Consider the following 26460-nt stretch of genomic DNA (forward strand, 5'->3'; position numbering starts at 1 on the left):
GAGACTCACCCCCTTGTGTCTGCTGTGATGTCCTCACGCGCCCATCCAAATCGGGGTAGGCCACCGCCAGGATCCAGGACATCAGGGGTGTCAATTGCCGTGTGGCACCCCTCCTAGGTTGGGAGGCCATCCCCAGCAGAGCTTCGGCGGTCTTTCTGCTCCCGCGGCGGATGTCCTCCCACCTCTTGCGGCAGTGGGTGCCCCGTCTGTTGTGGACCCCCAGGGCCCGGACGTCCTTGGCGATGGCACACCAAATGTCGATCTTCTGATGGGCGCTGACCTATGTGACATGTACAGGGTGGGAAAAGAAATATCATCACTTTTCTGCATGGTCGATGTGAGTGGCCCCCCCTCCCCAACCTATCTATGTGGCACATGCTCTCATCTGTCGTGCGTTGCATTCCTCATTCGCTCCCCTCCCCACCATCTTACATCCACCCCACTCAACACAGGCATAGCCCATACAACGTGCTCCCTGTGTACTTACCTGTTGGTCTGGAGGACCGCAGAGTAGCGCATACTGGGGGAGGACCCCATCAACAAGTTTCTCCAATTCCTCAGATGTGAAGGCAGGGGCCCTTTCCCCAGTCGCAGCAGCCATTGTCTCTTCCAGACCGAGGTCACAGCAGCACTTGCAGTATAGGTCCTCTCCTGTGGATGATCAGGTCTCGAGTGATTAAGCAGATAGAAAATGGCGGTCAGGCCGCGGCGGTGCGTACCGCGGCGGTGCGTACCGCGACCGCTGGCGCACATCGTCATTGGCTCATGAGACCCATAGGGTTCAATGTTGACAACAGAAAGATCAGCAGATGTGGCTGTGTAAGAATGGAGCGCACTTCCAATATGTCTACCAAAATAGATGATTGAAGTTTATGCTGAGAAAGTCATTGTTCGTGAAGAAGAGTGCTCCAGTGGTGCCACACCCAGCCACAGGGTGTGAGGGTTGTTTCCTATATAGGTCACAGTCCATCTATGAAAAAGAAAACCACGGCACATCTCAAAGTCACAGTATAAGCCATTTATTCCTTGGTGCTTGTAACAAGAGAATTGGTGACCTGATCCAATGAAGTACACTGAGTAAGTGATTTGTAGGTCAGATACAATTTTTCGTAGTCGTACGAAAACAACCAAGTGATTGCTAGGCCAATACAGGTTTTTGTAGTTGAAAGAAAACAGCCGACACGTGTTTCGTCACACTGGACTTTTTCAAGGCTTTCGCAAATTGGAGGTATTACTTGTATTGTGAGATTCCCGTAATCATGAAAGTAGACCAGGTATGTATGGTATATCATGAGTTAAAAGGGAGTCCGGAGACCATGATACATCTGTTACTGGTCTCCCGTCACGTCTCGTTTCGGATCGCGTCGTATCTGAAAGGGTTCAGTGTTAACCAATGCTGCTTTGCGCAGTGGTCTTCGACCGCCTACCGCCACTGTGTGCCACCCCAGCGCATTGACCTCACATCCCATTGTCACACTTCACAGGTCAGGTAGCCGCCATTTCAAGGGCCCACATGGCTTAATTTCTACTGCGTCACACATTCCTAGGCCTTGTATTGCCAATCATACAAGCCATTCAATGCATAGCGAATCGTGTACTGTGCAAGCTGTGGTTACGTACCTGTGGGTTGCTTGACTCTGTGCTCCATGTTGTCCTTCCTAGGCACCGTCCGCTGGGACTTGCGAGGAGCTGGAGGAATCCTCCCGTGTACAGACCGCTGGTGGACCTGTCGACAATGGAAGAAAGACATGTCATACTGACATACAGACTTGACCGAGCCACTATACAGGATCTGTGTGCCCAGCTGGAGCCAGACCTGATGTCCCCCATTCGCCAACCCACAGGGATTCCCCCTCTGGTGCAGGTTCTGTCAGTACTCCATTTTTTGGCAAGTGGATCATTCCAAACAACAGTGGCCATATCATCAGGGATGTCTCAGCCTATGTTTTCTAAGGTTTTGTCCAGAGTGTTGTCTGCCCTGATGAAATACATGCGGAGCTACATTGTTTTCCCTGAGGTGGGCGATTTGGCTACAGTGAAGGGTGATTTCTATGCCCTTGGACATATCCCCAACATCATTGGTGCCATTGATGGGACTCATGTGGCTTTGGTTCCCCCCAGTGAAAGTGAGCAGGTGTACAGAAACAGAAAAAGTTATAATTCGATGAATGTCCAGGTGGTCTGTTTGGCTGACTGGTACATCTCCCATATAAATGCCAAGTTCCCTGGGTCAGTGCATGACGCGTACATCATGCGAAATAGCAGCATCCCTTATGTGATGGAACAGCTACAGAGACACCGTGTGTGGCTAATAGGTGACTCTGGTTACCCCAACCTGTCATGGCTACTTACCCCAGTGAGGAATCCCAGGACAAGGGCAGAGGAACGCTACAATGAGGCCCATGGGCGAACTAGGAGGATTATAGAAAGAACCTTCGGCCTCCTGAAGGCCAGGTTTAGGTGCCTGCATATGACAGGTGGATCCCTAATGTACTCACCAAAGAAGGTGTGCCATATCATCGTGGCCTGCTGTATGCTTCACAACCTGGCTTTGCGACGCCAGGTGCCTTTCCTGCAGGAGGATGGTCCAGATGGTGGTGTTGTAGCAGCTGTGGAGCCTGTGGAGAGTGAAGAGGAGGAAGACGACGGGGACGACACAGACAACAGGGAACGGTGATACAACAGTATTTTCAGTAGCACACAGGTACGAATCAACCACGCCATTTTACATTTACTTAAAGTCTCCTGCCTCTCTACTGTCTGAGTTTCCCCCAGTTCCTGTTAACTGAGTTGTGACTTTCCCTTCCGTTTTCAGAGCTGTGGGCCCCACTGCGTGACCTCTGCTTTGTTTGCCCATGGACTACAGCTGTATGACAGTGGTATGTTGTCATCACAATGTAACTGAACATGTTTGCACCATTATGTCTAATACATTAGTTCAAAATACAAGCAGACTCCAGATTTTTTAAGTGCAATAAGTGATTTTATTAAAGTACTACATTTAGGAACATGATTGTAAAACGGTGATGGGTGATGGTGGAGTAATGTCCATGGCAGAGTCCAGTTTTCAGTCTCACAGGTGCATTGTCCATATGCCTGTGGAAGGATGGAGCTGGGGCAGTTCAAGGTTGGACAGGGTGACAATGTGGGACAGTGGGATGACATCAGGGGGTATCCTTTGCTGGCGGGGGTCTTGGCATCCTACTCTGTCTTCTTGTGAGATCTCAGGGAACGCTTGCAGGGTGGTTCTTCTTCTGCAGGAGGTGGGGTTCTGGTGGCCTGTCGTTGTGTGGGGGCCTCCTGTCCACTAGCGCCAGCGGAGGTGGTAGGCTGTTCCTGGTCCATGCTAGTGACAGGGGCCCTTTGTGGTGCCACATGGTCCCGCAATGTGGTGACTATCTGGTTAAGGGCCACGACGATGGTCCCCATTGCGGAACTAATGTTTCTCAGTTCCTCTCTGAACCCCATGTACTGTTCCTCCTGCAGTACCTGGATCTCCTGAAACCTGGCCAGTACCGTAGCCATCGTCTCCTGGGAGCGGTGGTATGCTCCCATGATGGAGGAGAGGGCCTCTTGGAGAGTCGGTTCCCTGGGCCTGTCCCCCCCCTGTCGCACAGCAGCCCTCCCAGTTCCCCTGTTTCCCTGGGCCTCTGTCCCCTGGACGGTGTGCCCACTACCACTGCCCCCAGGTCCCTGTTGTTGTTGGGGTGGTGGGTCAACCTGGGTGCCCTGTAGTGGTGGACACACCGCTGATTGACGTGTCCTGGAGACAGAGGCATGGGCCCGCTGGGTGGGAGCTGTGCTGGTGTTCCCAGAGGGGGTTAGGTCTGGTGTAGCCTGTGGCTGTCTGTGGGGAACCGACTGTCCCGAGGTCCCCGATGGGCTGGGCTGGTCATCTGGGTCCAGGGAGACAGAGCTGCTGTCATCACTGGGGGCCTCTTCTGGGGGTGGGATGGACATCTCTGGACCCTCCGTGGAGGTGTGGTGGCGTTCGGGTCCTGCAGGGGTATAAGAGTATGGTTATTGCTTCTGTGTGTGGCATTTCGTGTAATGGGTGGGTGGCCGTGTACCCCAGTGCTGGCATTCCCTTGTGGGGGCTTTTGTGACGGTGGCTTGTGGGGGTGATGGGTGTGTGCAGTGGGCATGCTTTGGTGATGGGTGTCCATGCTTTGGGGACGCATGCAGGGCTAGGTTTTGGGATGGGTGGGTTGTGATGGTGAGCCATTTGCAAGGAGTTGGTGTGATGGGGGTGGGGGTGAGGGTGGGGGTATGATTTGGCATGCAGGTGGGGTGGGGGGAATGAAGTAGTGGAGATTTGACTTACCAGAGTCCATTCCTCCGCCTACTCCTGCGAGGCCCTCATGATGCAGGATGTGCAAGACTTCCTCCTCCCATGCTGTGAATTCCGGGGGAGTAGGTGGGGGTCCGCCACCAGTCCGCTGTACCGCGATGTTGTGCCTTGATACCATGGAACGCACCTTACCCCGTAGGTCGTTCCACCGCTTCCTGATGTCGTCCCGATTGCGTGGATGCTGTCCCACAGCGTTGACCCTGTCCACTATTCTGCTCCATAGCTCCATCTTCCTGGCAATGGTGGTGTGCTGCACCTGTGCCCCGAAGAGCTGGGGCTCTACACAAACTATTTCCTCCACCATGACCCTGAGTTCTGCGTCAGAGAACCTGGGGTGTCTTTGGGGTGCCATGGGGTGGTGTGGATGAGGTGAGGGGTGGTGTATGTGTTGTAGAGTGTGGTGAGTGTGGTGGTGTATGGTGTTTTGTGCGTGGAAATTGTGTGGGTGATGTTGTGATTCGCCTCTGTGTGATGGTCTACTCTATGCTGTGCTGTCTCTCTCTGTCCTTCAGACGCAATTTGTGGTCGTAAGGGTTTGTGGGTGATGTGGGTGTGTGTTTTATATTTAATTGGGTGTGTGGGAGTGGTGTGTGTATGTGTCTCAGGTGTGTGTATTTTGATTTGTCCAATGTGGTAGTGTTTTGTAAAGTTGTGTGTATTTTGACCGCGGCGGTGTGTACCGTCAATGGAATACCGCGGTTGAAAGACCGCTGCGGGGATTTGTGGGTCGAAATGGCATGGGTGTATTTCTGTTGGCGTGACGGTGGAGGTTTGGTCATCGCCAGTTTTGCGCTGGCCGTTGCTGTGGCGGACTTTTGTTGATGTCGGGTTTTTGGCGGTTTGCCAGTTGCGGGTCAGAATTACTGTGGCGGTTTACCACGACCGCGGCGGTGTTATGGCGGTCTTCTGACCGGCGGTAAGCGCCTTTTACCGCCGAGGTCAGAATGACCCCCTTAATCTTGAGGTGTCAGAAGATAAATGTTTTTACGGCTAACAAAATCACCTAAAACGTTCAAATATAAGTTTTTGCAGTGGCAGTTAAAAAGAAAAGAACAGCTGTTTGAACATTAAGCCATCCCAGCCATTAATGGATCAACCATACTAGTCAATAAGACTTGGTTCCCTTGTACATACGAAAACTGCCCATAGATCAGAGATCAGTGGACATGACGCAATTGGTGATTTCATAAATTACAGAAGCTGGACATGTGGGTGGAAAAGAACTAAGCATTAGGGGGGTCATTCTGACTCCCGCAGGCCGCGGTAACCGCGGTGCCGGCGGGAGCCGCCAGAATACCGCTGCGCGGTCAGAAGACCGCCGCGGTTATTCTGTGTTTCCCGCTGGGTGGGCGGGCGACCGCCAGAAGGCCGCCCGCCCGCCCAGCGGGAAACCCCTTTCCACGAGGATGCCGGCTCCGAATGGAGCCGGCAGAGTGGAAAGGGTGCGACGGGTGCAGTTGCACCCGTCGCGAATTTCAGTGTCTGCTATGCAGACACTGAAATTCTCAGTGGGGCCCTGTTACGGGGGCCCCTGCAGTGCCCATGCCATTGGCATGGGCACTGCAGGGGCCCCCAGGGGCCCCACGACACCCCATACTGCCATCCTGTTCCTGGCGGCCAAAACCGCCAGGAACAGGATGGCGGTATGGGGGTCGGAATCCCCATGGCGGCGCAGCAAGCTGCGTCGCCATGGAGGATTCCCATGGGCAGCGGAAAACCGGCGGTACACCGCCGGTTTTCCGTTTCTGACCGCGGCTGTACCGCCGCGGTCAGAATGCCCAAGGGAGCACCGCCAGCCTGTTGGCGGTGCTCCCGCGGTCCCCGGCCACCAGGGTCGGAATGACCCCCTAGATGTCTAAATCACACATTTTTTAAAAGAGTTGGATCCAAAAATAATTAAGAATAGTTGGGGTTTATTGGAAAACCAATAGGCTCAGATCTATAAAGTATTGGAAGGATACACTTCTTAATTATAAAGAGTTTGATGTTTTTAACAAATCACACCAGAAATGTCAGTCAAGGAAGGAACTGCGTATTGCGACTGAGTCTTGGAAGAAGATACACTTATATAACTTCTCCTTATTAAAGGGGTGAAACTCTTTATTAAATGGGTGGATCTCAGCTTAATACCATTCTATACCAAGTGGCTGTTATATGTGGTGATAGCTTCATTGAATAAAATGAATTCTCGGATACCGATAAATTGCTTCATGTGCTTCATGGAAGCCATTGGCAAGTAAATTCATATAATTTGGAAATGGCCAAAGATAGTGGAATTCTGAACCTTCATAGAGGACTACTGCAGACATATAGTAGATATTGATTTCCCAAATGATCTGCAATTAATGTTATTGGCTATCTGTTGGAAGGTGGTTTATTAGTAGGGGTTGGTAGGTACCCATCCCTAGTAATAAGGCCTCAATCACAAGATAAGTTCCAGTCAAAGTCTCAGTAAATTAATCCCTTGCTCAGCCCTTGGTAGCTGTACTGAGCAGGCATGTTTAACTTAGGAGACAGGTATGTAAAACATTTAAGAACACCAATACATTAAATAAATAAGACACATAGGCCCTCATTCTGACCCTGGCGGTCTTTGACCGCCAGGGCGGAGGACCGCGGGAGCACCGCCGACAAGCCGGCGGTGCTCCAATGGGGATTCCGACCGCGGCGGTAAAGCCGCGGTCGGACCGGCACCACTGGCGGGGTCCCGCCAGTGTACCGCGGCCCCATTGAATCCTCCGCGGCGGCGCAGCTTGCTGCACCGCCGCGGGGATTCCGACCCCCTCTACCGCCATCCAGATCCCGGCGGTCGGACCGCCGAGATCCGGATGGCGGTAGGGGGGGTCGCGGGGCCCCTGGGGGCCCCTGCAGTGCCCATGCCACTGGCATGGGCATTGCAGGGGCCCCCGTAAGAGGGCCCCTACATGTATTTCACTGTCTGCTGCGCAGACAGTGAAATACGCGACGGGTGCAACTGCACCCGTCGCACAGCTTCCACTCCGCCGGCTCGATTCCGAGCCGGCTTCATCGTGGAAGCCTCTTTCCCGCTGGGCTGGCTGGCGGTCTGAAGGAGACCGCCCGCCAGCCCAGCGGGAAAGTCAGAATTACCGCCGCGGTCTTTCGACCGCGGAACGGTAACCTGACGGCGGGACTTTGGCGGGCGGCCTCCGCCGCCCGCCAAGGTCAGAATGAGGGCCATAGGGCCCAACTTTGGAGGAGGTGTTAATCCGTCCCAAAAGTGACGGTAAAGTGACGGATATACCACCAGCCGTATTACGAGTCCATTATATCCTATGGAACTCGTAATACGGCTGGTGGTATATCAGTCACATTTCGGACGGATTAACACCTCCTCCAAAGTTGTAATCAGGCCCATACAATACAAATTCAACACCACTTTATAATAATAATAATAAATTTTTTTATCTTTAAAATGACACTAGAACTTCAAAAATCCAAAGTAGGGAACTGGAGATATGATTTTTGTAAAGATTAAGGCCCTCATTACAACATTGGCAGTAAATCCCGCTTACCGCCGTGCAGAAGACTGCCAACACACCGCCGCGGCCGTGGAATTCCGCCACAGCATTTATGACCCACAGTTCTGAATCCGCCAAAATCTAGACACCCACACAAGTCCGCCACACCAAAGGTCAGTGATAAACTGGCGAAAACAAAACCTCCACCATCACGCCAACAGAAATACGCCCACACTATCACGACCCACGAATCCACACAGCAGTCTTTCAACCGCGGTATTCCATTGGGGGTACACACCGCCGCGCTCAAAATACACACCCATTTAAAAAACACAACCACATTGGACAATTCAAAATACACACACCTGATACACATACACACACCACTCCCACACACCCAATACAATATAAAACACACACCCACATCACCCACAAACCCCTATGACCACAATTACTGAGAGAAGGCCAGAGAGAGAGACACCACCATCAACAATACTAGCATCCACAGGCACACAACACCATCACCCACATAACTTCTACGAACCTCACACTACACACCACTACATATCAGCAGACTTATCACCCCACACACCACCCCACACATCACCTACACCACCCCATGGCACGGCAAAGACACCCCAGGTTCTCAGAGGAGGAGCTCAGGGCCATGGTGGAGGAAATCGTTCAGGTAGAGCCACAGCTATTCGGAGCACAGGTGCAGCACACCTCCATAGCTAGGAAGATGGAGCTATGCTGAAGAATAGTGGACAGGGTAAACGCAGTGGGACAGCACCCAAGAAATCGGGAGGACAACAGGAAGAGGTGGAACGACCTACGGGGGAAGGTGCATTCCGTGGTCTCAAGACACCACCTGGCGGTTCAGTGGACTGGCGGTGGACCCCCATCTCCTCCCCCACAACTAACAACATGGGAGGAGCAGGTCTTGGCGATTCTGCATCCTGAGGGCCTCACAGGAGTAGGTGGAGGAATGGACTCTGGTAAGACAAATCTTAACTATCACATCCCCCACCCTACCTGCATGCCAGAACATACCCCCACCCTCACCCTCACCACTCCAACTCCTCACAAATGTTCCAATATCACAAACCACACATCCCAACACCAAGCCCTGCATGCTACAACAAAGCATGGACGCCCATTACTAAAGCATGCCCACTGCACATACCCATACACCCCCCTAAACCATCATCACATGATGTCCCACACAGGAATGCAAGCACTGGGGTACACGGTCACCCACCCATTGCACACCATGACAAACACAGATGTAATAAACATCCTTTTATACCCCTGCAGGACCCCTACCCAACGTCACCAGACAGGAGGGTCCACACATGTCCACACCACCAACAGAAGAGGCCCACAGTGATGACAGCACCTCTGTCCCACTGGATCTAGATGACCAGCCCAGCCCATCAGGGACCTCTGGACAGTCGGTTCCCCTGACACAGTCACAGGCCACTACAGAGCTTCCCCCCTCTGGAAACACCAGCACAGCACCCACCCAGCGGGCCCATACCTTCGTCCCCAGGACACGTCAATCAGCTGTGTGTCCACCACTACAGGGAACCCAGGCTAACCCACCACCCCAACAACAACAGGGACCTGGGGCAGTGGTAGTGGGAACGTGGTACAGGGGACGGAGGCCCAGGAACACAGGGGAGCTGGGAGGGCTGCTGTGCGACAGGGGGCGGACAGGCCAAGGGAACCCACTCCCCACGAGGTCCTCTCCTCCATCATGGGAGCCTACCCCCACTCCCAGGAGACGATGGCAACGGTACTGGCCAAGTTTCAGGAGACCCAGCGCCTGCAGGAGGAACAGTATACGGACTTCAGGGAGGAATTCAGAACCATAAACTCCACCCAGGGCACGATCGTAGGGGATGCTGAAAGAAGTACTCAACACCAGGAGGGACACTGTGGCACTACCAGGGGCCCCTGACACTAGCATGGACGATGAACTGCCCACCACCTCCGCCGGTGCTAGTGGACAGGACGCCCCGCGACAGGACCACCACACCAGCACCCCACCCCCTGCAGAGGGAGAACCACCTCGCAAATGGTCCCTGAGATCCAGTAACAAGACAGAGCACGATGCCAAGACCCCAGCCAAGAAATGAGACCACCCTGATTGTCATCCTACTGCCCTACTTTGTCACCCTGTCCATACTTAAACTGCTAATGCAATTAAAGTGTACACTGTTCCAAGGAAGAAAAAAACCTCCTGCAAAGAGCCCCCTAATGGGGAGCCCGTCAGACATTGCAGCACCGGTCTGAAGAGGAGCTACCCGATGATGAAGCATGACATCCTTCAGGATGTGTGAGAGCTCTTGCTCCTGAACACTAACGTTCCCTAGTTTCTTTCTTCCTTGGAACAGTGTACACTTTAATTGCATTACTAGTTTTTAGGGAGATCGTATACTGGACCATCAACCTCCCAGTCCCTCACTTTCTTGATACATATTTAAACTGTCCCAGCTCCACTTCCTATGCCCCTTTAGACAATGCACCTGTGAGACTGATAGACTGGACTCTGCCATGGACATTCCTCCACAATCACCCCTCACCATTTTACTACCCCCTCCAATATTGAGCACTTGAATAAACACACTTAAAGCATAAAACAATCTGGAGTCTGTCTGTGATATCGAAATAGTGTATTAGCAATTACAGTGGCAAAGTGTTCATTCAAATGTAATATCAACATACATATGTCACACAGCCCTAGTCCATGAGGAATCAAAGCAGATGTCACACAGTGGAACTTACATCTGTGAACTCGTAAGGGAAAGTGACAACTCAGAGAGCATACACTGGGTGAAAACGACAGACAGTAGAGAGGCATTAGCGTTTAAGTACATGTAGTAGGCAGGTCTGTACTCTTACCTGTGTTTCACTGGAAATATTGCTGGATCACTGAGTCCCTGTTGTTCATGTCTTCTTCCTCTGCTTCCTCGACTTCACTGTCCACAGGCTCCACAGCTGCCACAACACTGCCATCTGGACCATCCTCCTGCAGAAAAGGTACCTGTCGTCGCAAAGCCAAGTTGTGAAGCATACAGCAGGCCACGATGATCTGGCACACCTTCTTTGGTGAGTAGAATAGGGATCCACCTGTCATATGGAGGCACCGGAATCTGGCCTTCAGGAGGCCGAAGGTCCGCTCGATCACCCTCCTAGTTCGCCCATGGGCATCATTGTAGCGTTCCTCTGCCCTTGTCCTGGGATTCCTCACTGGGTCAGTAGCCATGACAGGTTGGGGCAACCAGAGTCACCTGCAAATGGCGAGGGACAACTGTTAGACACGCACTAACCTGTAGGGATATCCCCAGACAACCATTCCCACTGACTAGCTTCCAGGTGCTCACCTAGTAGCCACACACGGTGCCTCTGGAGTTGACCCATCACATAAGGGATGCTGCTATTCCGCAGGATGTAGGCGTCATGCACTGAGCCAGGTAATATGGCATTCACATGGGAGATGTACTGGTCTGCCAAACACACCATCTGTACATTCATCGAATGATAACTCTTCTGGTTTCTGTACACCTGTTCACTCCTGTGGGGGGGGACCAAAGCCACATGGGTCCTATCAATGGCACCTATGATGTTGGGGATGTGTTCCAGGGCATAGAAAGAACCTTTCACTGTAGGCAAATCCTACACCTGAGGGAAAACGATTTAGCTCCGCATCTGTTTCAGAAGGGCAAATAACACTCTGGATAACACGTTGGAAAACATAGGCTGGGACATCCCCGATGCTATGGCCACTGTTGTTTGAAATTACCCACTTACAAGGAAATGGAGCACTGACAGCACCTGCACTTGAGGGGGGATTCCTGTGGGATGGTGGATACATGACATCAGGTCTGGCTCCAACTGGGTACACAGTTCCTGGATTGTGGCACGGTCAAGCCTGTATGTGATAATCACATGTCTTTCCTCCATTGTCGACAGGTCCACCAACGGTCGGTACACCGGAGGATACCGCCATCTCCTCACATGTCCCAGCGGACGGTGCCTATGAAGGACAACAGCGAGCACAGAGTCAAACAACTCAGAGGTATGTACCCACAGTTTAAACAGAACACCATTCATACTCAAAAAGTTGCCTGCATGTGTGTTGAGCCTAGGCCTAGGTATGTGTGACGCAGTTAAAAATGAAGCCATGTGGGCCCCTGAAATGGCGGCTGCCTGACCTGTAAAGTAGGACAATGGGATGTGAGGTAACTGCGCTGGCGTTGTACACCGTCGCGGTAGGCAGCCAGAGACCGCGGCGCAATGCTGCACTGGTTAACATTGGACCCTATGGGTCCCAGGAGCCAATGACGATGTACGCCGGCGGTGACGGTACGCACAGCTGCGGACGTGACCGCCATTTTCTATCTGTTCAATCACTCGATACCTGATCTTCGACAGGAGAGGATCTACACTGCAAGTGCTGCTGTGACCTCGGTCTGGAAGATACAATGGCTCGAGTGTCTGGGGAAAGGGCCCCTGCCTTCACATAGGAGGAGTTGGAGAAACTCGTGGATGGGGTCCTCCCCCAGTACACGCTACTCTACGGTCCTCCAGACAAACCGGTAAGTACACTGGGAGCATGATGTATGAGCTATGCCTGTGTGGAGAGGGCTGGATGTAAGAAGGAAGGGGGGAGAGTGCGGCATGCATGAAACGATGGTGAATGCATGTGCCACATGGCAAGCGTAGGGATTGGGGACAATCACTTTGACGGTGCAGTTGGTAATAACTTTCTCCTCCCCCTGTACAATTCATGTAGGTCAGCGCCCACCAAAAAAAAGATATTTGGCGTGCCATCGCCAAGGATGTCCGAACCCTGGGGGTCTACCACAGACGGAGCACCCACTGCCGGAAAAGATGGGAGGACAATCACCGCTGGAGCAAGAAGACGGCAGAGGCTCAGCTGCGGATGGCCTCCCAACGAGGGTGGGGTGCCCGTCGCACCATGACCCCCTTGATGTTCAGGATCCTGGCGGTGGCCTACCCGGAATCGTATGGGCGCTTGAGGGCATCACAGCAGCAACAAGGGGGTGTGTACACCCTCATTCTGCTGACTTTGCATGCAGTGGAGGGGTCTGGGTGGGGGAGGTGGGCTGTGGGTTTCCCTAGGCCAGGGCGAGTTCCATAGGCAAGGTCCCTCCGTTAGGCAGGCCATGTGGCACCCCACCCCACCTCTGTAGATTGCCAAGTACACCTAGTCATTCCCCTGTGTCATCTATGTGTGCAGATGTCGTCCATAGCCTTGTAGGCCATTTCCCAGGAATTAAACAGTGGAGCCCAAGAGCGCGGCGTAGTGCAGGGGGATTCTGTGTCTGTCGTGTCCGCCAACGGTAGCGGTAATGCATGCACTCAACATGCCTTTCTTCTGTCGTCATCCCCCTTTTTCTGGTCTCCCTGTTCTTGTGTGCATTAGCATCATCAGGCGGAGGAGCAGTGGCACCGGAGCACCAGGGGGCTGCATCCCACATGGCCATGGAGGGCCACACTATGGAATCGGACTTCACAAGTGGGACGGAGGGCGAGGGGAGCTCCACGGCGGGGACAGGAACTGAGACCAGTGACACAAACTCGTCCTCTGATGGGAGCTCCCTTGTGGTGGCTGCTACATCTGTGCAACCTCCATCTACAGGTACAGCTGCCACCCCCCATTCCAGCACCGCCCTCCCAGCAGCCCCTCAGCCTTTGCCCTGTGCCCGCTCACCCTGGAGGGTGGGCATCACCTTCGCCCCAGGCACCTCAGGCCCTGCCCCAGTCACCCCTGCTGCCCTCAGTGAGGAGGCCATTGACCTCCTCGGGTCCCTCACTGTTGGGCAGTCTACCATTTTGAATGCCATCCAGGGTGTAGAAAGGCAGTTGCAACAAACAAATGCATTCCTGGAGGGCAGTCATTCTGGTCAGGCGGCCATTCAGCAAGCTTTTCAGACTCTGGCCTCAGCACTGATGGCAGCCATTGTCCCTGTCTCTAGCCTCCCCCCTCCAACTTCCACCCCTCCAACCCAATCCCCTCTACCTCAGCCTATCCTAAGCACACCTACAGACCAGCATGCACACACGTCAACACACAAGGGAAGCTCAGGCAAACATAAGCACCACACATCCCACAGGCACTAACGCAAGCATCACACACATGCAGACACACCAACATCCTCTGCCTCCACTGAGTCCCCCTCCTCCTCCCTCCCTCTCTCGTCTACACTCACACCTGCATGCACTACCTCCACTACGTCCCTCTCCAGCACACCCACCACCACACCCCGCTCACGTGCAGTCACCACCCCCACTACCATTCATACGTCCCCTGTGTCCTCTCCCAGTGTGTCTGGAACTCCCCCTCCCAAGATACACAAACGCAGGCACACACCCACCCAACAGCCATCCACCCCACGACAGCCTCCAGCGCATGCACCTTCACCCAAAGTCAGCAAACGAACACCTCCTACAACCACCACCTCTTCCTCCACTCCCAAACCCCCTCCAGCTACCCGTCCCAGTGTGTCCCAAAAACTTTTCCTGTCCAACCTTGACCTCTTTTCCACACCTCCCCCAGCCCGTCCGTCTCCTAGGTCCCGAACTAGCACCTCAGCCACAACATCTCTGGGACCAGTGGTGCCTGTAGTCACCGGAATCTGGAGTGCACCGGCCACCAGGGCAGCAAGTGTGGCAAGGGGCCACAGCACAGCCAGTCCCCCACCTGTGAAGCAACAGAAGTTGGCCAGTGCCTGGCGGGAGAGGGGGAAGACTCCAGACACCAAAGCCGCTCCCAGGGGTCCTGGTGGAAGTGTGGAGTCAGCTGTGACACCTTCCAAGGTGGGGAAGGGCCACAAGAAACCCGGAAAGACTGGGAAGAGCAGCACAGCAGAGAAGACCGCCATCATCCCCGCTGCCGAGGAGGCCACCTCCAGCACCAGCCCAGCTGCCCAGGACAGAACCCCCAGCACCAGCCCACCTGCCCAGGACAGGACTGCCAGGACAAGCCCACCTGCCCAGGAAAGGAGCACCAGCAGCAGCCCAGCTGCCCAGGACAGGACCGCCAGCACCAGCCCAGCTGCCCAGGACAGGACCGCCACCACCAGCCCAGCTGCCCAGGAGGCCACCGCCAGCACAAGCCCAGCTGCCCAGGAGGCCACCGCCAGCACAAGCCCAGCTGCCCAGGAGGCCACCGCCAGCACCAGCCCAGCTGCCCAGGAGGCCACCGCCAGCACCAGCCCCGCTGGGCCATGAAGGACCGCCAGCACAAGCCCCGCTGGGCCATGAAGGACCACCAGCACAAGCCCCGCTGGGCCATGAAGGACTGCCAGTAAAAGCCCCGCTGGGCCATGAAGGACCGCCAGCAGCTGAGTCCCTGCAATGGAGACCGGCGCTTAAAGCACCGCTGAACAGGGCACCGCCATCTCAAGCACTGCTGAACAGGGCACCGCTGTCTCAAGCACCGCTGAACAGGGTACCGCCGTCTCAAGCACCGCTGAACAGGGCACCACCGCCTCATGCACCGCTGGCCCATGAGCGGCAAGGGCACTGATGCTACTGAGTCCGTCACGGGGTGAATGAAGTACTCTGGGCACCATGCCCCCTCCAGAACCAGTGGAGAATGTCATCCACTACCTCTGTCCTTAGCAGGATGAAGCACTCTGGGCACCATGCCCCCTCCAGAACCAGTGGAGAGATCCATCCACTACCTCTGTCCTTAGCAGTAGGAAGCACTCTGGGCACCATGCCACCTCCAGAACCAGTGAAGAATGTCATCCACTACCTCTGTCCTTAGCAGGATGAAGCACTCTGGGCACCATGCCCCCTCCAGAACCAGTGGAGAGATCCATCCACTACCTCTGTCCTTAGCAGGATGAAGCACTCTGGGCACAAGGCCCCCTCCAGAACCATGGAGACACATCCACTTGAGAGACTGTGGCTTTGCACTCCCCAGGATGGAACAGTGGGCAAACCACCCACTGTAGAGACTTGAGAGACTGTGGCTTTGCACTCCCCAGGATGGAACAGTGGGCAAACCACCCACTGTAGAGACTTGAGAGACTGTGGCTTTGCACTCCCCAGGATGTAACAGTGGGCATGTGGCCCCATCGTGGATTTGGCGTTGTGCACTCAACCGGCTGAGGTGCCCCCCCTTTCCCTCCCTCTGAGGTGCCTGTTAAGTTGCTCTCTGATGCCCCTGCAGTGTTCTCTCCGTCATGGTCAGGGATCTTGTGTGGGCCTCGCCGATACCGTGTGGTCCCAGTGTTCCACAGACTTAATTAGAGCACTACCTGGGCTACTATGCTTGGTATATATTTTGTACATGGTGTATATATATATATATTTCTGCCTACTTGCTTTTAATATATTACAATGGTTACACTCATTTTCTATTGTCTTTGCATTCTTCCGGGGTGTTTGAGGATGTAACTGTGATGTATTGATATGCATTAGTGTGTGTGTTGTAGTGGGTGGGGTTGGGGGTGTTGCGTGCTGCGTGTGAGTGTCACTCTCTTTTCCCTCCCCCCTCCCCTGTGTCGTAGATGCAGTACTCACTGTGGTCTTCGCCGCCGGCATTCGTGCTCCTGGTAGAGGAGCAGGAAGACTATTGCAGGTAGAATTTGGAGTTCCGGCTCCATGGTGTCCTCGTTCCTCGTGGGGTGTGTAGAGGTGAGTGTTTTTCCTTCAGAATTCCTGTTTCCGACGTGTTTTTATCCGCAGTGAATCCGCCCCGGAAAAGGTGGTGGATTGGCCTGTCATAATAGTGTGGGCGGTACATTGTCCTCCGCCTGTCTGTTGGCGGTGACCGCCATGCTGTTTGTTTGTACCACCGTTGCGGTCGGAGTGTTAAAGTGGCTGTCTTTGTTGGCGGTTTCCGCGACGGTCGTAATAGCAATTTTTTTTCCGCCGGCCTGTTGGTGGTCTTACCGCCGCTTTATCACCGTCCGCCAGGGTTGTAATGACCACCTAAATGTAAAAATGTTCTTTCTAGTGCCAAAAAAACAATACCGTCAACCAGGGACATCTGGTTGTGCTTGACCAGGACCAAGTCACAATTTGAGGCTGACATCGATGAAGCCCAGCTCGGATACACAGAGCAGGAGGCCTTGCTCAAAGTTTTACCTTTGTAAATAGTCAATTTCTGTAGCTTTTTCTCTTGTCATGGGGCGAGACTCCTCGTCAGGCCGGAATCCAATGCAAAGTCATTGGCTTGGCTCAGCACAAGCTCCCTGACAACTTCTGGAAGTCTTGTCGATCGAGGAATTAACCTAAAATTGAGGCTGGGTTGCGGTTTGATGTCAACAGCTTGACTCTCGTTGACAGTCAGTCACATTATGGAGCTTTTTTTTTCAAAAGTTCTCCAATCTTCTCCAAACTTCTGGATCTCCTTCCAGAAGTCCTCCTTTGGGTCTACAGTGGTCCACAACACTGACCCAAGGGTCTAGAAGCTCTGAGATGCTCCTTGAGATGTTGGAGCTATGTTAGCCAGAATGCAGCTGGTAATTCCTCAAAACACAACTTGAAGTTGGTCAGAGGGATCCTTCTTGGTAGGGGATGTTGCAGGTGAAGCTCTTTTAACCTGTTGATTTCAGCGAGTCCACTATTTCACTACCTTGAAGCAAGGAAAAGTCCTTAGAGCTGTAATACCTCAGTGTGCAGCAGGTGCAAGCATGTAGAATACAGTCCCTTGGGGCGCAGACCGAAGCCAGTGATCTGGGTTGCTGGGCAACTCTCCCATATTTATTCAGTGTACTTGGGCTGAAGAGTATAGGGGCACCCTCTGGGATGACCACTTCCCGTTCAGTGTGGAAAAAATCAATAAAACAAAGCACTAGTCTTAAATCCAAAGTGGATAATATTTTTTCTTAGTTTCCTGAACTTTCCTCAAAACTCCTCCTCCAGCCCTTTTGCAAATTTAATTACTGGGACTCCCATCTGGCTGGGGTGGCAGGTAGTGGGGGTGAGCCTGTATCCTGTCCTAATTGTGATTCCCACTTTCAATGCCAGTTTGGCTGCCCAGCTCCCTTACTGCCTTTTGCACTGCAGCTTGCAGATCTCCACCCACCTTGTTCCGTTGTCTCAATATGTGCCACTTCACACCTCATTAAGGCAGCTTGGCTTAGCTTGGCAGAGGAAGGCCAATCAGAGAAGAACTGCTGGAAGGCTGAATTTTGGCTCATCTGACAAGCAAGTTCTATGACTTTTTTTCTGTGATAGTTATAATACATCCTACAGTGGCAAGTTGTTGGATTCATTCTATCATTTGAAGTCCAAGAATTAAATTTTTAGCTTGTTCCAAGCAATAGTTATACTTTAAAAAAGTATTTATATGTTAGCATATGGAGCTAATGTATTACAATGGGGAAAATTAATTTGGCACCTTTTCCCTCACCAGGGCAAATAAAACATATTTTATAAATTCCCTGCTTATAGTTCCAAGTCACCCTGCCCCTTGGGCAGTTAAGGGAGGCATTAGGATGATGTATTTGTAAAAATAAGGTGGTTTGACACTTTGAAAGTGCCTTTAATTCCAAAGTCCAATTTGCATATAGATTTGATTTAAAAGCAGCCTGCAAGACAGGACTGGGTATTAAATTGATAGCAGGCACCTCAGCAGTGTACACTTGAGCGCATTGAATCTGCTGGGTCTCTAAACCTACGTGCCCTACCATATACTGGGGACTTACAGATAGATTGTCATACCAATTATAATTATGCCTAATTTGCATATATCTTCTAGTCAGACCACAGTCCCTGGACTGGTTAGCAGCGCCCAGGGCACCCTCAGAGTCAGGAAACCAGCCTTTTGTATTCGAAAATAGGGGCACAAAGTGGTGGAACACTGCAAAAAGTCCTGGTTTCTCACAGTATCCATCAGACACTAATTTTTAATGCTGAGCATAAGGAAAAAATATTGTTTGATCTCTCTTTTTGTGAGGTCTATAATTCTGGAATAATGGAAAACCAAGAACGTACCCACATTTCCGCATTGGTGTCATAAAATATTTAGAATAAAGGGACTAGAACGATAATATGCACTGAGGTGCGGCTCATACAGCAAGTCTTTGAAATTGTGGGACGGTATTAAATAAATTAAATACCTAACAGAAGCTACGCCAGGGAACCAAATTTATAATGAGCCAACAAGTTTTTTTTTCATTTTCATTAGAAACACTGTAAGCATAGTAGATGAATTAAGGTGGTATTTGAATTAGCGCCTGTAGTTTGTTTAAGATGAGGAAATAAGATTGCCATTAAGCAACATTATCGTATTTTAAAATTAAGGCCCTCATTATTACATTGGCAGTAAATCCCACTCACCGCCATGCTGACTGCCACCAACATACCGCTGCCATGGTGGATATCCATCTACCATATTATGACACACACACACCAATCCGTCACTATTCAGCCACATACACAATTCCGTCACACTAAAGGTCAGTGATAAACTGATACTATCAAAACCCACACCGTTACGCCAACAGAACAATGCCCACCACATTAAGACCCATGAATCACCACAGTGGACAGTCAATGGCTGTAAACCATTGGTGGTACACACTGCTGCGCTCAAAATACACACACACAAGCCAAACCACACTACATTGGACAATTCAAACTACACACACCACATCCACACACACACACCACTATAAAACACACAACCCCATTACCCACAACCCTTCAAGACTACAAACCATTGGCATGAGACAGACACCAAAACCACAGACAAAACCAGAGCCACACACCACTCACACTTATACACCACTCACGCACCCCAACACATCACCCTACACACCCTCACCTACACACCTCACACAACACCCCTGGCACCACAAAGACACCCCCAATTCTCAGAGAAGGAGCTAAGGTGGAGAAAATCATCAGGGTAGAGCCACAGGTATTTGGAGCACAGGTGCAGCAGATATCCATTGCAAGGAAGATGGAGCTATGGCAGAGGATCGTGGACATGGTCAATGCCGCCGGACAGCACCCAAAAACAAGGGGTGATATCAGGAAGAGGTGGAATGACCTATGGGGGAAGGTGCATTTCATTGCAGCAAGACACCAACTCGCTGTACAGAAGACTGGCGGTGGACCCCCACCTCCTCCCCCACAACTAAAAACGTGGGAGGAGCAAGTCTTGGCAATCATGCATCCTGAGGGCCTGGCCGAAGTAATAGGAGGACTGGACTCTGGTAAGTCAACTCTCTACTACTACTACCTCCCTCCCTGCATGCCATTACATACCCCCACCCTCACTCCCATCACTCCACCACCTCCCACACACCCCACCATCACATCCCACTCATTCCAATGTCAAGCCCGGAATGCACTACCAATGCATGGACAACACTCACAGCCTTGCAGGGACACCTATCACCAAAGCATGCACACTAGAGAGAATCAGCTAGCCCACCACATACCAACTTACACAAGTGAAAGCTGCCAGGGCAAATACAACCAAATAGGGCAACCCACTGATGCACAATATGGCACACACAGAAATATTAACACATCATTTACATCCCCACAGGTATCCCAGCCAATGTCACCGGAGAGGAGGTGCCAGCAATATCCAGTTCCCCAACTGAAAAGGCCCACAGTGATGACAGCAACTCTGGTCGTCTGGATCTGGATGACCAACGTGGCCCATCAGGGACCTCTGGACAGTCGGTTACCCAAGCCTAGTCACACACCACCCCAGAGCCTCTCCATCTGGAAACACCACCACAGCACCCACCCAGCGTACCCATACCTTTGTCCCCAGGACACATCAATCAGCAGTGTGTCCATCTCTTTAGGGACCCCAGGGCACACCTCATACCCAAGACAATCAGGGACTCGGGGTCAGTGGCAGTGGGCACACGGTTTAGGGGACAGAGGCACAGGACAACAGGGAAACTGGGAGGACTGCTGTGCGCCAGGGGGAGGACAGGCCCAGGGAACCGACTCTCCAGGAGGCACTCACCGAGATCCTGGGATCATACCAACATTCCCAGGACACGATGGGCCAGATCCTGGACAATGTGCAGGAGAACAGGTGGCTGCAGGAGGGACAGTACCAGGGATCAGGGAGGACTTGCAGGCCATCAACACCACCCTGGTTTCCATAGCAGGTGTGCTGGCAGACATGGCCAATATTATGAGGGAGGCAGTCTCACAACAGCGGGCCCCTGCCACTAGCCAGACATCTGAACTGCCTTCCACCTCCGCTGCCGCTAGTGGACAGCAGGCCCTGCCACAGGACCAACAGGCCACGAGCACCCCTCCCCCTGCAGAAGGAGAACCACCCTGCAAACGTTCCCTGTGATCCAGGCAGAAGCCAGAGACTATTGCCAAGACCTGAGCCAGGAAATGAGACTCTCCTGATTGTCACCCTTGTATCCCACTCTGTCACCCTGTCCACCTTGAACTGCCACTTCTGCCCTTCCTATGTCCCCTTGGACAATGCATCTGTGCTACAAACAAACTGGAACAGTACCCTGAACCTTCCTCCATCATCACCCCATCCCATTCCACTTGCCCCTCTTTTTCTTAGCACTTCAATAAACACCCTTGGAAAAAATAAGTATGGAGTATGTCACATTTTTCAAGTATGTTGACGTTTAACCAGGTACAAACATTGCATTTCAGCTGTACAGTAAAAGCACATAGGAAAAACCTGTAGGTGGCTGCAGTGATCACACCAGGAGCTATAGTGGGGCACCATCATCTGTAAAATGAATTGCCAAAGGGTACAATAAGTGGGCATAGAAGTGGGAAATAACAGCATGCCAGTGCCAAAGAATTTCTAAATAATGACAATGAAATGTAAAGTAACACGGTCTTACCTGTGTGTCATTAGAAGTATTGTCGTGTCATTGCTGTTCTGTTATCCTCATCCTCTGCTTCCTCATCTTCACTGTCCACAGAGTCCACTGCTACCACACAGGCATCTCCAGCCTCCTCTCCTGCAGAAAAGGCACATGGCCTCTCAGGGCAAGGTTGTGCAACATGTGGCATGCCACTATTATCTGGCAGACCTTCTTGGGTGAATAGCACAGGGTTCCACCTGTTAGATTGAGGCACCGAAACCTGGCCCTCAGGAGGCCAAAGGTTCTTTCTATTATCCTTCTGGTTCACCCATGTGCCTCATTGTAACGTTCTTCTGCCCTTGTCCTGGCATTCCTCACAGGGGTCAGTAGTCATGATAGATTGGGGTAACCAGACTCACCTGCAAATATTGTGGGGAACAACTTTAGCCACACACTATCCCATATGGCCCACACCATACCCATACACCAACATATACTGGGTGGGAACCAGGGCTCACCCATTAGCCACACCCTGTGTCTCTGTAGTTGGCCCATCACATTTGGCATGCTGCTATTCCTCAGGATAAAGGCATCAAGCACCGACCCAGGATACTTAGCATTGACATGGGAGATGTACTGGTCCGCCAAGCACACCATCTGTACATTCATGGAATGGAAACTCTTACAATTTCTGAACACCTGTTCATTTTGACGGGGGGGACAAATGCAATATGTTTTCCATCAACAGGTCCAATTATGTTGGGGATATGTCCCATTACATAGAAGTCAGCCTTCACTGTGGCCAAATCCTCCACCTGGGGAAAAACGATGTAGCTGCACATGTATTTAATCAGGGTAGACAACACTCCGGTAGGCACTATTGAGAACATTGGCTGTGACATTTCTTCTGCCAAGATAGAACTTGCACAAGAGGGGGGATCCCATTGGGGTGAGGGATATATCAGGTCAGGCTCCAATTGGGCACACAGCTCTATGATTGTGGCCCTGTCAAGCCTATAGGTGAGGATAATGTGCCTGTCCTCCAGTGTTGCCAAGTCCATCAGGGGTCTGTACACAGGGGTATGCCTCCATCTCCTATTCATCTGCAGTGGTAGGAATCTAAGGGACAAAAGAGTGAGGAGCCGGTCACTCACTGAACAATGGGGCTACAATAGTACAATGCATGTTGTTAATTTGTAATGGGTCAGTGAGAATTGTCCTGTATGTCCAAATTTCAACAGGGACTCAGTTATTATCCAGGGTCTACCCACCCCCTGAAATGGCGTCTGCCTGTCCTGTGTGGAGGGACAGGTGGAAGTGAGGTAATTCCTCTGACTTTGTGAGCCATTGTGGGATGTGGTCGGGAACCGCTGTGTAAATCCTCATTGGTTAACATTGGGCCCTATGGGGTACAGTGACCAATGGTGATGTACGCCAGAGGTGACAGTATGCACTGAGGTGGACGTGACCTCCATTTTCTATCTGATCACTCACTTGTTACCTGACCTTCAACAGGAGAGGACCTACACTGAATGTGCTGCTGGGACCTGTGTCTGGAACCTACCACGGCCCGTGTTACTGGGAAAGGGCCACTGCCTTCACCTCGGCGGAGTTGGAGCGACTGGTGGATGGGGTCCTACCCCAGTACGGACAGCTGTATGGGCCTTCAGATCAACAGGTGAGTACACTGTGGGCACAATGCATGTGGCATTAATGCATGGAGTAGTGTGTGTGAAGGCCTCGTGTAGGGAGCGGGTGGATGTCCTCTGGGCAGCGTATTGGTTGTGTGCTGGGCCATGTGTCTGTCAATGGTGATGTGAAGGGGTATGGTGGGCTAAAAGTGTAACAGGCAGGACTGTCTGACTGATACTATTTTCCTGTATGTATTTCCTCTGCAGGTTCGCGCTCATCAAATGAAGGGTATATGGCGTTCCATCGCCAAGGACGTGCGGACCCTGCAGGTCTATGTCAGGCAGAGCACCCACTGTCTGAAATGCTGGGAGGACCTAAGACGCTGGGCACGGAAGACGGCTGAGGCCCAGCTGGGAATGGCCTCCCAACGAGGAAGGGGTGCCCGTCGAAGCCTGACCTCCCTGATGGCACGCATACTGGCGGTGGCCTATCCTGAGCTGGATGGGCGCATGAAGGCATCACAGCAGCCACGAGGGGGTGAGTACAGTTCCCATCATTATAACTTACGCATGGTAGGGTGGTATCCGGGTAGGGGATGTGTGCCCCTAGGCCAGGCCTGACATTGCAGAGTAGGTCCCCTGGTGGCAATGCTCCTGAAGGGATAATCCTGCTACCTAGCTTGTAAACATACACTACTGGTCAGGGTTGCTTGGGTCCCAGGTGTGCTGCATTTGGTGGTGTGTGCCCCTCCCCATGCCTTGGTGGCTAGCAATATCACTGGTAGTGCAATGCATAGTGCTAAGGGCTGTTCCCTGGTGTGAGGGTACTGTGTACGCCAACGGCGGTGTTGGTGCAGCCATTGACCAAGTGTATCCTTTGTCTCTTCCCCCGCTTTTAGTTTTGTCACCCTGTCCTTATGTGCATCAGCATCATCTGGCGGAAGAGCAGAGGCACTGGCAACGGAGGGAGCTGCATCCCACAGGACCCAGGAGGCAGAGTCGACCGACGGTGAGGGCACCAGTGAGACAGAGGGCGAGGGGACTGGAGGAGACAGTTCAGACACAGATACCTCCTCCAATGGAAGCACCCTGGTGGTGGCGGACACCTCTGTGACCACCCAAGCTACAGATACAGCTGCCACCCCCCATTACCAGCACCACCCTCCTAGCAGCCCCTCAGCGAGATGCCCGTGCCCGCTCACCCAGGAGAGTGCCTATTTTCCAACTGATGCCCCTGCAGTGTTCTCTACGTGTTGATGCAGGTGACAAGTGGGGCCTTGGACTTTGGCCTGTGGCACTGTGGCCCACGCACACTGAGGACTGGGCAGTGTACCTTGAACTTTACAATTGTGTATATCTGCTACATTGCATATTTCTTATTTATACTGTATTGATCTTATTACACTCACTTTAGTAAATTCCTGTTGTCCTTGCATTATTCTTCCGAGATATAGGGTAAATATGTTTTAGTACTGCATCTGACTGTGTGTATGGTGTTGGGGGTGGGGGTCTGTGTTGTGCATGTGTGTGTCACTCTTGTTTTCCTCCCCCCCCTTGTGTGCTAGGCGGCGGTACTCACCGTCGTCGTCTTCACCGTCATTGGTGTTCGTGGTGGAGCAGCATGTAGAAGAGCATGGGGAAGACATGCAGATCGGGATCCATGGCAGCGTGGTTGTTCCCTGTGTCTCCAATGGTGAGTCCTTTCCCTTCTGAGCTCAGTTTCTTCTGGGGTTTTGATGTAGTTGGTAAAGGAAAAGGTGGCGGTTTCCAGGGTCTTAATATGTTGGGCAGAACATTGACTTTTGCCTGGCTGTAGGCTTCTACCGCCGTGGTGCCTGTTGTTTCTGCCCTGGCGGTCGGTGTGGAAAAGTAGTTGACTATCTGAGTTCTCACCGTCATGGTCATAATTTGGTGGAAATTACCGTCAGCCTGTTGACGGTATTACCACCACTTTTACACCAACCGCCAGGGTTGTAATGATGGCCTAAGTGACTGCTTGAGCTGAACTACCTGGTTTAGATATACATGTATGTCATTTCTTGAGGGAATTGTGAATATTCTTAGTGGGGTGTTTTAAACTGTGCACTGTAACGCTTTGAAAAGGGATGTGCTGTTGGTAAGTTTTTTGTTATGTCAAGTAACGACTTGCAAGATTTTCTGTGAACTGTTCAAACTATTAAATAAATAAATAAATAAATAAGAATTGGCTTGCATTTTTTTAGAGAATTGTCTACTGATTGTGTCATAGATACCAGAGGTTAAGCCGACATTTTCTAGGTGCTAGGTTTTTACTTACCTAGACTGGATTCATTCAATTAGTTGCATTATCTACACCAAAATTATGAATCCATTCTTTACAAGCTTTGAGATATTTTTTCACATATTACTATCATAAGATTTCCATTGCTACCTCCAATCTATAGGTATTATTAATTGCTTTTTGCACTAGAAGAGCTTGTTTTGATTAATGTTACGCCTATCTGGAGTGCAGTAATACGATAAAAGATGTATAGAAGTTTCATTTTTGATGCAGTATAAAAGAGATACAAATTTGGGTATTCTACTAAGAAACTTTTTTCCTCCAAATTGAATAAACTCGCTTTAAAATATCCTCATTTTCTTGAGATGTGACATGCCTTTTCCACTGCTTTTGCAGTCTGTAGATTGGCGTCTATTGGTTTTTGTCAACGTAAAATGTAATTTAATATTTGCAAGATTTGCTTGCACCCAAATAGGTTGCCTGAAGTGCAGAAGATTTTGTTTGGCAATTAAATACAGGATCATTTTAACATGTTATCACGTTTAAGAATCCATATGTATAATTATCATTTTGGATACTCCCTTGACAGATTCATCAACCCTGAATTATTTATGTTCATATTTAAATCCAGAGAATTGATTCATCTAATGCAATGCATTATGCAGTCTCTGGAAAGGCATGACATCTTGATTTTATTCAAATTCTAATGATAATATTGGAACAAAGGATTTCTCATTTGTAGGGAGTTTGATCTATCCCCAAGAGACGAGTCCTTGAATCAAAAACATGGCTGTAAAATGTTTTGTTGTGCATGCATTACCAATTTAAAGAATTCACTACAGTTCTCTTTGTTCTCAAATATTCCATGTTGCCCTTTACTGATCAATTAGACATTTCGGAAAGTTTAACATCTTGGTGTGCACACCGT

The sequence above is a fragment of the Pleurodeles waltl genome, chromosome 5, assembly GCF_031143425.1.
Source record: "Pleurodeles waltl isolate 20211129_DDA chromosome 5, aPleWal1.hap1.20221129, whole genome shotgun sequence".
Classification (NCBI taxonomy): Eukaryota; Metazoa; Chordata; class Amphibia; order Caudata; family Salamandridae; genus Pleurodeles; species Pleurodeles waltl.